Source organism: Strongylocentrotus purpuratus, unplaced genomic scaffold (assembly GCF_000002235.5).
Source record: "Strongylocentrotus purpuratus isolate Spur 01 unplaced genomic scaffold, Spur_5.0 spur5_scaffold_16, whole genome shotgun sequence".
NCBI lineage: Eukaryota > Metazoa > Echinodermata > Echinoidea > Camarodonta > Strongylocentrotidae > Strongylocentrotus > Strongylocentrotus purpuratus.
This window is the reverse complement of record NW_022145601.1, coordinates 10960022-10970667: the sequence shown is the minus strand read 5'-3', so window position 1 is coordinate 10970667 and position 10646 is coordinate 10960022. Positions and strand designations below refer to the sequence as shown.

The 10646-nt window shown below is 35.3% G+C and overlaps 1 non-coding gene across 1 annotated transcript; it reads left to right on the top strand.

Annotated features, from left to right (window-relative positions):
* Positions 1-5095: 5095 nt before the first annotated feature.
* On the top strand, positions 5096-5167 carry TRNAC-GCA. Its single transcript has one exon. It is a non-coding gene; the product is annotated as a tRNA-Cys (tRNA).
* The last annotated feature ends 5479 nt before the right edge of the window (positions 5168-10646 follow it).

Genomic DNA, 10646 nt, shown 5'->3' with positions numbered 1-10646 from the left:
GGGGTGGCGAGAGAAAGAGAGCTTCATAGAGCAAAGGGTGAGGAAAGAGGTTTAGAGAGAAAAGGGAGAGTACGGAGAAAGAGGAGGTGACAAGCTAAAAGGAGGGAGCAGATACACGTTTCATATCGTCTGTTTGGGGCAAAACAAATTCTGTGACTCTATTAAAGTCACAAACATATTTTTTTTATCATGGACCATGTTTGTATCTTCATTTTTCACACCCACTAGATATTATCTCTATAGCGTTTACTGCTTCGTTAGTAAATACTAAACTTTCCTTTCATTCTAGTAGAGGAGGCAATATTTCAAAATGAGAGGGGAGTACTGAAGATAGTTAGGTTGTTTGTTTTGTTTTTTTGGAGGGGGCGGGGGGAGAGGTACCAGCCACACATGGAGATGACTCTTGCACCGGCTCTTCAATACTCTTCAGCTTGGAAAGGCAAGAGCAGAAACAAAAGGAAACAAAACATTTGTCATAATTCCTTCTTTGCATTTAGCCAACAAGAGGAAATTTTAATATACCCAAATCAGAATTTAACCGTTTTCTGCCTAACATGGATAGTTTACCGACGGTTATTCAAAACTATGTTATAGTGCAGCACAGTTATTTTCATTTAATATGTTAGCTTCTTACTTGATTTTGTTCCTCCTAATTTATTCATATGAAACTTTTTATATCATATATATTTAGCTTGTTATTTTTATTTGATGCGCTAGCTTTTTTTAAATTTTGTTTTATATACATGTATTATCATCTTTAAGTATATATGATCTGTTTTAGGTTTTTTTCACGGACTTGCTGAAAAGCAGTCTTTTTAGGCTGATGTGAGTTTTATCGTGAATAAATAAATTCAATTAAATTCGGTATTCCACGGTTATACGACAGTGATTTCATCTTCATGTTCATTGTAGTTCAGTTTTTTGTAACATTACCTCAGATTCTGAAACAAAATCCTGGATTTAGCTCATGCTGCAATCATAATTATTAATAAGGTCAGTCAGGAATCCCATGAATTTTTCCAAGCCGGTCGCCTGTCTGATTATCAAGATATTTATGATTGAAAATCGAAATTATATGTTTCGTTTTCCTAACGGTTTTTATAACACTACAGTCTTTTGGGGGAAATGAATGTGGTAGAAACCTGTCACTCAAGTTTTTACTTGTTTAAGGCACGACTTCGTGTTCATTTTGAAGCGCACTTTTTTGTAGGGCATCAATATTACACCATATCACAGACACTGATAACACGTAGGGCCATGCATCTCAGATTAAACACTGTTAAACGATGCCTTGACTTATTGGAGCTTAATTCGGTTATAATTACTCCCAGCGGGAGTTCATCCGTATCCGTAAGATATATCGATTAACGCAACACCAACAAGCCCAAGGGGATCCATCAATTGGACTTCTCCTTCTCTTCTATTGTTTTCAAAATCCACCTCAAACTAATTGTTAGCGTGAGATGTAATGGCAATAATCCTACAATGATCCTATATAATCTGGTACCGATTGGTTAGGATGCTTTTCCTAAATTGCACAATAGGGCCTGTCACACCCTCATCATCATTTTGATACAAGGAGAGGTAGATCCTGTAATCCTCGGTCACTTCTTCAGGGTTCAGTGGTTATGTTCTAAAGTGAGCTAATTTGTACATGCACAGGGTTGGGGCGGTTTTGATCACATTGAAATAAATCAACTCAAATCGCTCTGACCACAAGTGCTCATCTAGTCCAGAATCTGCACGGTCCTTTATAATTTCCCTACACTTGATTCAAGCCGTCGAGGATGGCGTTATCAACAAACTCACCAGCCCAGCCTAAGGACCTTATTTTTTTTCGCCGGGCGTCTTAATTTAATGATCACGCCATCATCGGCTGGTAGCAAGTAAGTAGGGAGAGGTTAGCGTTGGTGTGGTGGAGATCAAAATTAAATAGGCCAGATTCTGGACTAGTGCTCATCCAGTCTCATTTATTTATTTATTTATTTTATTTACTAGTCTTTTTTTTAGTAGGGTAGCTCCATCAGTAGTTAAATACTGTTTTCCGTGGAGGCCCTACAACATAAATACAATATTTACAAGCATATGCAATCCAAATCGAAACAAAATGAATTCAGGTACATTTTCGAACAAAAGAAAAGAAACAAAAACAACACAATAGACCAGTTCAATGATTTAAATTATTTTAGCGCCAAAACAAAAGTATATGACGAATTTGATGGCGCATTTAAAAAAAATTAGGCAAACTATTCCAAAAAGCCGCACCATCAAATGAAAAACTTTGTTTTCCCATCTTGGTTTTTATTTTGGGTAAAATTAATCCAGGGTATTTTAAAGATACCCTGGGGTGAGTTGCTGTTAGATTCCTTTAGAAGTAATCATGTAGCTTTAATGAGCTGTGGTCTCAAGGTGTATAGCGTCCTATCAGAGCAAGTAGCTTTGAGAAATGACTTTTTCTAGATACCGGATATATAGCACGGAGGAGAGAGAGGGGAGTGAGAAAGGAGAGAGGGAGGGAGGGAGAGAGAGCCTGAGAGAGAGGTTCATTTGCAAGTAAGATGATGTATTGGTGTAAAATGACATGATTTTATTTTTATAAATATCATGAATATGTCGAACCTTTTTCTTACTCAGAAAGACTTTGACAAGAGGTCATTGTACTTTTCTGAAAATAGACGAGTTCGTTGATAGCACATGCACACAATTAATGACCCAAATTATCCACGGCTCTCAAACCATTAAAAAGTCCCACTTAGTGCATTTTCATAATAATCACTGCCAAAAGACTGTGATGAAGGCACTTTATGAATATCTTTTGTTTGCCCCATTGGAAATAATACTTCCACCTGTGTATCATAGAATGTACCGTCGGAGCATAGATGAATAATGATTGCATAACTTTCATGAACACTTACCCTACATTCGTCTTCATAGGAGTATCTTATGTTCAGATACTATCACTGAACTGGCTTATAGATACTTTGTAATGATAATCACTTATAGCGATGGACTTGACATTTCGTTTCGATTTCAGAGTTCATTTACATTTGTTTTGGTTTGTGATTTCTCCTATTTCGTTTTACCCGGAACACTTCGAAAGTGGAATTTACGTCAATAAGTAAATTCAATTTGGAGCGATGTATGCTTAAGCCTTGAATTACTCTCTCTCCCTTTCTCTCTATTTTTTCTTTATGTCCCTTTGTCTTTCTATCTTTATAAGGATGTCTCGTTCTGAGTTCTTGAAATTGCAAAATTAATTCACAAAGTATTTCATTTATTCGTTATTGCTCGTTCTTTATAATTATGCTAAAGCCACTTTCAAACTATCAGAATTCTGAGTGGGATGTTACGTGTGGGGGTAAAGCTCAGTGGTAGAGCATTCGAGAGGTCTTTGGTTCAAATCCGGGTGCCCCCTCCATATTTTTAAAAAATTAAAATAGTTACCCCTTGTGTTGATATGTGTATCATCGTTTCTTCAAAGGAACACATACTTTGCTTTCTTTTGGAAGTATTGCACAGTCATGTTATACGAAGCATATTCTTTGGTGAAGACACGACCTGTCGCTGTCTGTCTCTGTCTGTTGTTTGTCGGTCTGTCTGTTTGTCTCTCTCTCTCTCTCTCTCTCTCTCTCGTTCTGTCTCCCTCCCTCTCTCTATTGCTCCTTCTCTTTCTCTCTCTTTCTCTCACTTTCTCTTTCTATCTTGGGATTAAATTTCTTCTCTTCCTCCTTCCTCTTCTTCTTGTTCTTCTGTTTATTGTTCTCCTTCTTTTTCTTATTTTTCTTCTTGTTCTTCTTGATGAGCTGAATGAACTTGAAATATTGTTTTCAAATAATAAACACATAACAATAGGTATAAACAGTTTTACACAGTAACATAAAAGGGATAAAAGGAACCAGAAAATATCATGATCCTCTTCTCGTTCTTCTTGATCGCTTTGTTCCTCGTCTCACTACTACTAGTACTACTACTACTACAATAATATTTGTACTGCTGCTACTACTATTATTATTATTTATATTATTTTAATAATTATTATCGTTATTGTTATTATTATCATCATTATTATGATAATCATTACTACTACTACTTCTACTACTACTGCTACTCCTTCATATAGCATTTAGATAGCAATTTCCACTATCCTTATAATCTTTCATTATCTGATCTCTTTCAAAATGCAACAAAATGTATGGCACTTACCGTAGCTGGCGCTCTTTAAAGTTACCTTTGGATTAGGTGGACTAGGATAGGCTTCACTGAGCTTACGTAGTTCCTGAATGCATAAAAGTGGGCGTGGGTCTGGTTTTGTTTACATCGAACTCATGTTTCGTCAGCTGTGTCGTTCACGCAGTACAGCCATATGTTTCCTTCAATACTGCAAGAAAGGACTGAGCCCTATTATACTTTAGCATCGGCAAGGGAGGGAGTATATAGCTCAGGTAGAGCATTCGACTGCAGATCGAGAGGTCCCTGGTTCAAATCCGGGTGCTCCCTTGTATATGTTATTTTAGTTTTACCACAGGATACTGCAATAAGCCCAATGTTTATATAGTACTAAGACTTTGTACTGAATCGAAAATCAATGATATAAACATTTGTAGTAAAGAAACCTGCCCCAAATTCCCTCTCCATACAAGTATAGTGAGAGAGGAAGATAGATAGAGAGAGAGAGAGAGAGAGAGAGAGAGAGAGAGAAAGGGTTCGGAAGGGGGTGGGGGGAGATGGTGTATTTTGATAAGATAAAGGGAAGACTAATAACTTTAATTCTGTATAAATTATATGGTGAGATAGGAGGGAAAAAAATTGAAAGAAAATGTGTTTTATTCTGAAAAAGTAACTTTGCTTGTTTATGTTTTTAGTTCATGAAATAACTGTATCCAGCGTGAAATATGTTTATATTATGTGGTTGTGCATGAATAACGATTTATACTGTGATTTAATATGTTTGTTTATCAATTGATAAAAAGTTTGTTATTATCATGTTCAGTTCGTATATAAGTTAGACTGTGGAAAATGTTTTGCTTTTCCTTCAATTTTCCTTCAATAATGCAGAAAAGGACTAAGTGCTATTATACCATTGTATTGTTGTGGTGGGGATATAGCTCAGTGGTAGAGCATTCGACTGCAGATCGAGAGGTCCCTGGTTCAAACCCGGGTGTCCCCTAAGTCAACATTATTTTATTTTTCCCCAAGGATATAGTGCAATGAACCCAATGTTTAGAGAGTATTAAGACTTTGTACTGAATCGACAATCAATGGTATAAACATGTGTTTTTAGCAAAGAAGCCTGCCCCAAAATTCCCTCTCCATACAACTTAGAATAAGAGAGAGAGAGAGAGAGAGAGCGCGCGCGCAAGTATTTGTGTTTTGTTTCCTGAAATTGATGTTTCCAAGGAACATGATTTAAGGAATCACGCCGTCCCTCTTAGGATATATCTCTGTTGAGGAAAAAATTATTTTCATGCAAATATTTTTACTTGTCGGCTTGCCGCAAGTAGGCCGTAAGAGCTACACTGTATGTATTGTCAATGACAGTAACGGCCTTTTAAAGCCCCACTACACTACTTGTAGCTACTTGCGCCCTCTATATAGCAAACAATGCCTAATCGGTGACCATTGGTCACCCATGATCAGTGAACATGCAAGGGGTCTAAGTCCCTCCTGGCCAAATTAGTGCAATGGGGCTTTAAAGAGAAGGTCGAGTTCTGGGAAGAGGTGATTTGTGAGCGTTATCATTCTTATTATGCAAGTGTGGAAGAACATCAGATAAAAAAATGTTCCCTGAAAAGCATGGCTCTTCAAATGCCTTAATACTCTATATATGGCATGTAACAGCATAAAAATCGGGACATATTTTTATGCCACATGTTCGTGTAGTCCCATATACATATTGCTGTGTACAGTACTTGTAACTTTATACCAAGACTGGGCTAAATTTCTTATCATTTTTATGATTCCAGAACCTTGCGGTACACACACACCTATACGTATATGCTAGATTATCAACTTTATCTGATCAATTCCACACCGTTTCTTTCACAATGAAATCGCATGACCATAACTCAACTTTATCTTTAACATTCCACATAATTTTCTCAATGGGCCAGGTCAGGCATATCTCGGGATCTGTAAACTGGTGTATAGGGTGTTGACTGCTACAACTAAACACCCTTCTGGCTCTCGATCAGCAGACAATAACTGTTATCCTTTATTTTCTTATTGTTCATCCTTGATGTGTTACTCTCTTATTGTCCTTATGCTATATTCTTACCAGTCTTTTGAGTGCATCAGTTGGTTGGGCGGAGGGACCTTCACGGTTACAGTGATTAAGTTTGCTCTTCCCTGGCGGCCATCTTTTACACTCAGAATATTGCTACAAAAATGTGTATTTCTATAGTTTTGTCATTTCAATTTCGTAATTACCATGATTATATGGTTTTATTGTTATATTTCTTGAAAGTACGGAATAAATAATACAATAACAATACAGTTAAAGCCTCAAGTACAACAAATATATACATGTATTGCATCCATTTATTCATTAATTCCTTCAAATGTAAAAACAAAATGTGTAGAAATTACATGTAATGATCAAATATGTACATTCATGAACTAATACATACAATCAAATCACAGGACTGTGCATGAATCTATTGACTTTGGTATAAAAGTTTCATTATTTAAAAAAAAAATTAGATGAGGAAAAAAAAATTGTTAATCGGAAATAGACAAACTTTCAGCCAAGATGAGCCTTTTTCAGACAACGCAAAAAAAAAAACTGCTAACACAGATAATTTGATATGCATACATGAATATCAATTATAAAGTATTGGTGAAAAAACTAGTTCATTAAAGACCCATGAGCGAATATACTTATCAAGATACTCAAATGAGGAGCAGACAGCGCTAGAGTCATTTCTATTTTGCAGCAGTGGTCTTTTTGGAGGAACATGTAATTTACTGCATCTAATTTCTTGTATCAACAAGGCGTAATCCATGATAGCAGTTACGATTTTTAGTTTAAAAAAAAAAAAAAAAAAAAAATTAATTTTGCCGGTTCAAACAATCCCTCCAGTATTGGAAGATTCTTATAAATGCATGATCAACTTTTTAATCAGTTTTTTATATTTTATACAACATTACAAGGATATTACGAGACTATGAAAATACCTTACATGCTCAAACATTTGATAAAAAATATTTAGAAAATCAATCCTAAGAGGTGATATAGGCAAGGTTGCAAGGCAGGTGACAATATAGTGTGTCCCGAAAAAAACTATACACTTTTGAAATGGCTGCCGAATAAAAAAATATATGATTCTAGGGGAAAAAGTTGTATATGTATGGAAAGCCCATAAACTCAACTTTCATATGACACCAACAAGTTTGAAAATAATTCATGCTTGGGTGAGCACTGCTCACTTTTGTAAAGGGTATGAAAATTAGGTTGCGCAGGAATTAGCCTTCCAATGTGTGAGAGGTAAATCCTTTGGAGCTTACAACATTGAGGGTGATATGATAAATTCATGATTTGCTGAGTGAATTCCATGGTTTATTAAACCAAACTTTTATGCACGGAACAGGAATTTCATTTTTCTATTGTAGCATTGTAACTTTCCCTAGTAGACTCAGTGGTGTGTTCATGAGAGTCAGGATGGGGTGATGGTACATGTTGTAATTTCCATGTTACAAACTGTTATTTTTTACATTTGTGACTTTGAATAAAAACCTTCACCCCACATTTCAGTTACCATTTACCTGAAGAATAAGTAGCCGACATCTTGGACATTCCTTTTTTCAACAAACCGTATTTGAATATTCGATTTACATTATCCCTACCTGGGTATTGAATAAATCAATGAGATGTTCAACTAATCTTACAATAATTGAAATGTGGGGTGAAGGTTTTTATTCAAAGTCACAGAGAATAACAGTTTGTAACATGGAAATTACAACATGTACCATCACCCCATCCTGACTCCCATGAACACACCACTGAGTCTAACAGGGAAGTTACAGTGCTACAATAAAAAAATGCAATTCCTGTTCACTCATGCATAAAATGTTAATCCCATAAACCAAACATTTCACTCAGCAAACCCAAACTCATCGCAATTGATCATAAATTGGTCATATCATCCTCAATTCCGTAAGCTCCAAGGGATTTACCTCTCACACATTGGAAGGCTAATTCCTGCGCAACCTAATTTTCATACCCTTTACAAAAGTGAGCAGTGCTCACCCGAGCATGAATTATTTTCGCAACTTTTGGTGTCATATGAAAGTTGAGTATATGAGCTTTCCATACATATATAACTTTTCCCCTAGAATCATATATTTGTTATTCGACAGCCATTTCAAAAGTGTATAGTTTTTTTCGGGACACACTGTAGTATGAAATTCAGAGGCAGACGTGGGGCAGTTGGAGGGGAGGGGGAGCAATGTTACATGTACACTCCAAAACTCACCTTAAAAACATAAAACTATTTTTAAAAAAAGTATATTTTCTGTCCATTTATTATTTCTTGTCAGAGGATTTCTTTTTACTTGTGCCCCACCCCCTTTAAAACAATCCTGGATATCTACCACTGAATTTCATTTGAAGGATGACATCTATTATTTTAGAGTTACTTGTTTCAAGTTGTTTAGACACAGCAGTGATAATAATAATAATTTCATTAATTATTATAATAATAATAATAACAAGGGAAACGCTCTCGGCGGTCTCGCCTGCATAACGCAATTCAATATGATAAACCAGAACGTCAATGACGTAGCGCTCATCCGCATCTCACAACAACAAATATCGTAAATTTTATGTGGTACACTTTTGAACTGGTCAAAAAATAGAAATTTGATGCCCTGGAAGGGACATAATTTCATTTCATTTGCATAAAGTACCATAAATAATCAATGGAGCGAAATCTCACAATTCTGTGTAGAAGTTTATTGTTCCAAATTTAGCTCTACCAGATAAGGCAAAATCGGTCAAGAAATTAGGGAAAAGAAGCAATTTTTGTTATTTTTGGAATAAATTTGCATAAATTACAATAATTAATTAATGGAGAACAATTTCAAAATTCTGTGTAGAAGTTTAGTGTACCAAAGTTAGCTCTACGATATAAAGCAAACCAAATCAAAATCGGTCGAGAAATGAAGGAGAAGAAGCCTTTTTAGTGATTTCGAATAAATTTGCATAAATTAGCATAGGTAATGAATTTCACGATTCTGTGTAGAAATTTTAAATCCCCTCCTAGCCCTATCATATGAAACAATCAGAATCAAAATCGGTTGAAAAAATAACGAAGAAGAAGCATTTTGAAAATCTTGATGTTGATGCCACAACAAAGTCTAAGTTTGTTGACCTTAAATGGCCTTTGACCTTAACTTAGTGACCTGAAATTCTACTCACATGATTGGGGAGACTTGATAACCCTATAGTCCAAGTTTCATTGACTAAGAACTTATACTTTCAAAATTATATCAAAAATTCAAAAACTTAACCTTAGGTTAAGTTTTCGATGATGATGCTCCAACATAGTCCAAGTCTGTTGACCTGAAATGACCTTTGACCTTGACTTTGTGATCTGAAATTCTACTCACATGATTGGGGATACTTGATTACCCTATAGTCAAAGTTTCATTGACTAAGAACTTATACTTTAAAAATTATACCAAAAATTCAAAAACTTAACCTCAGGTTAATTTTTTGATGTTGACGCCGTCGCCGTCGCCGTCGCCGTCGCCGCCGCCGCCGCCGTCACCGGAAAAGCGGCGCCTATGTCTCGCTTTTTGCTACGCAGGCGAGACAAAAATCATTTATCTTGTTTATGCAGGGTAGCCTCATCAGTATTAATACTATTCTCCCTGAGGGCCCTACAATCATATAATTACCCCAACTTTACAATATTACATTATTACCAATGCAGTGTTCCAATCATTCTCAATGAAAAAGAACAGTGGGCTTTTTTTCCATTTCCGATTGCTTTTCTCGAGTCTTTCAGAAATATCTTTTGTCAACACTCCCAGACAAACTTATAAACAATTCAAGTACTTTCATAATTATTTGAAAATGTTAAAAGGTAAATCAATTACTGGTACTTAGTGCAATAACTACTTCATCATGACATTGACTCAAAATTAAAAAAAATATTAAACATTTATACAAATCAAACTCATTAGATAAATCTACATTCAGCTGTAGCATGTATGTTGCAAGTACTCAAGTACCGGTACTTTCATAATTATTTGAAAATGTTAAAAGGTAATTCAATTATTTTTGCAATAACAACTTCTTCATGACATTGACTCAAAATTTCAAAAAATATAAAACATTTATACAAATCATAATGAACCCATTAGATAAATCTACATTCAGCTTTAGCATGTATGTTGCAAGTACTCAAGTATTCAAGTACCGGTACTTTCATAATTATTTGAAAATGTTAAAAGGTAAATCAATTACCGGTACTTTTGCATTAACTACTTCTTCATGGCATTGACTCAAAATTAAAAAGTATATAAAACATTTATACAAATCATATAAACCCATTAAATAAATCTACAGTCAGCTTTAGCATGTATGTTGCAAGGGTTTAATATCAATTCATCTCACACGTAGTATTCAAAGGGTTGAAGAAAAA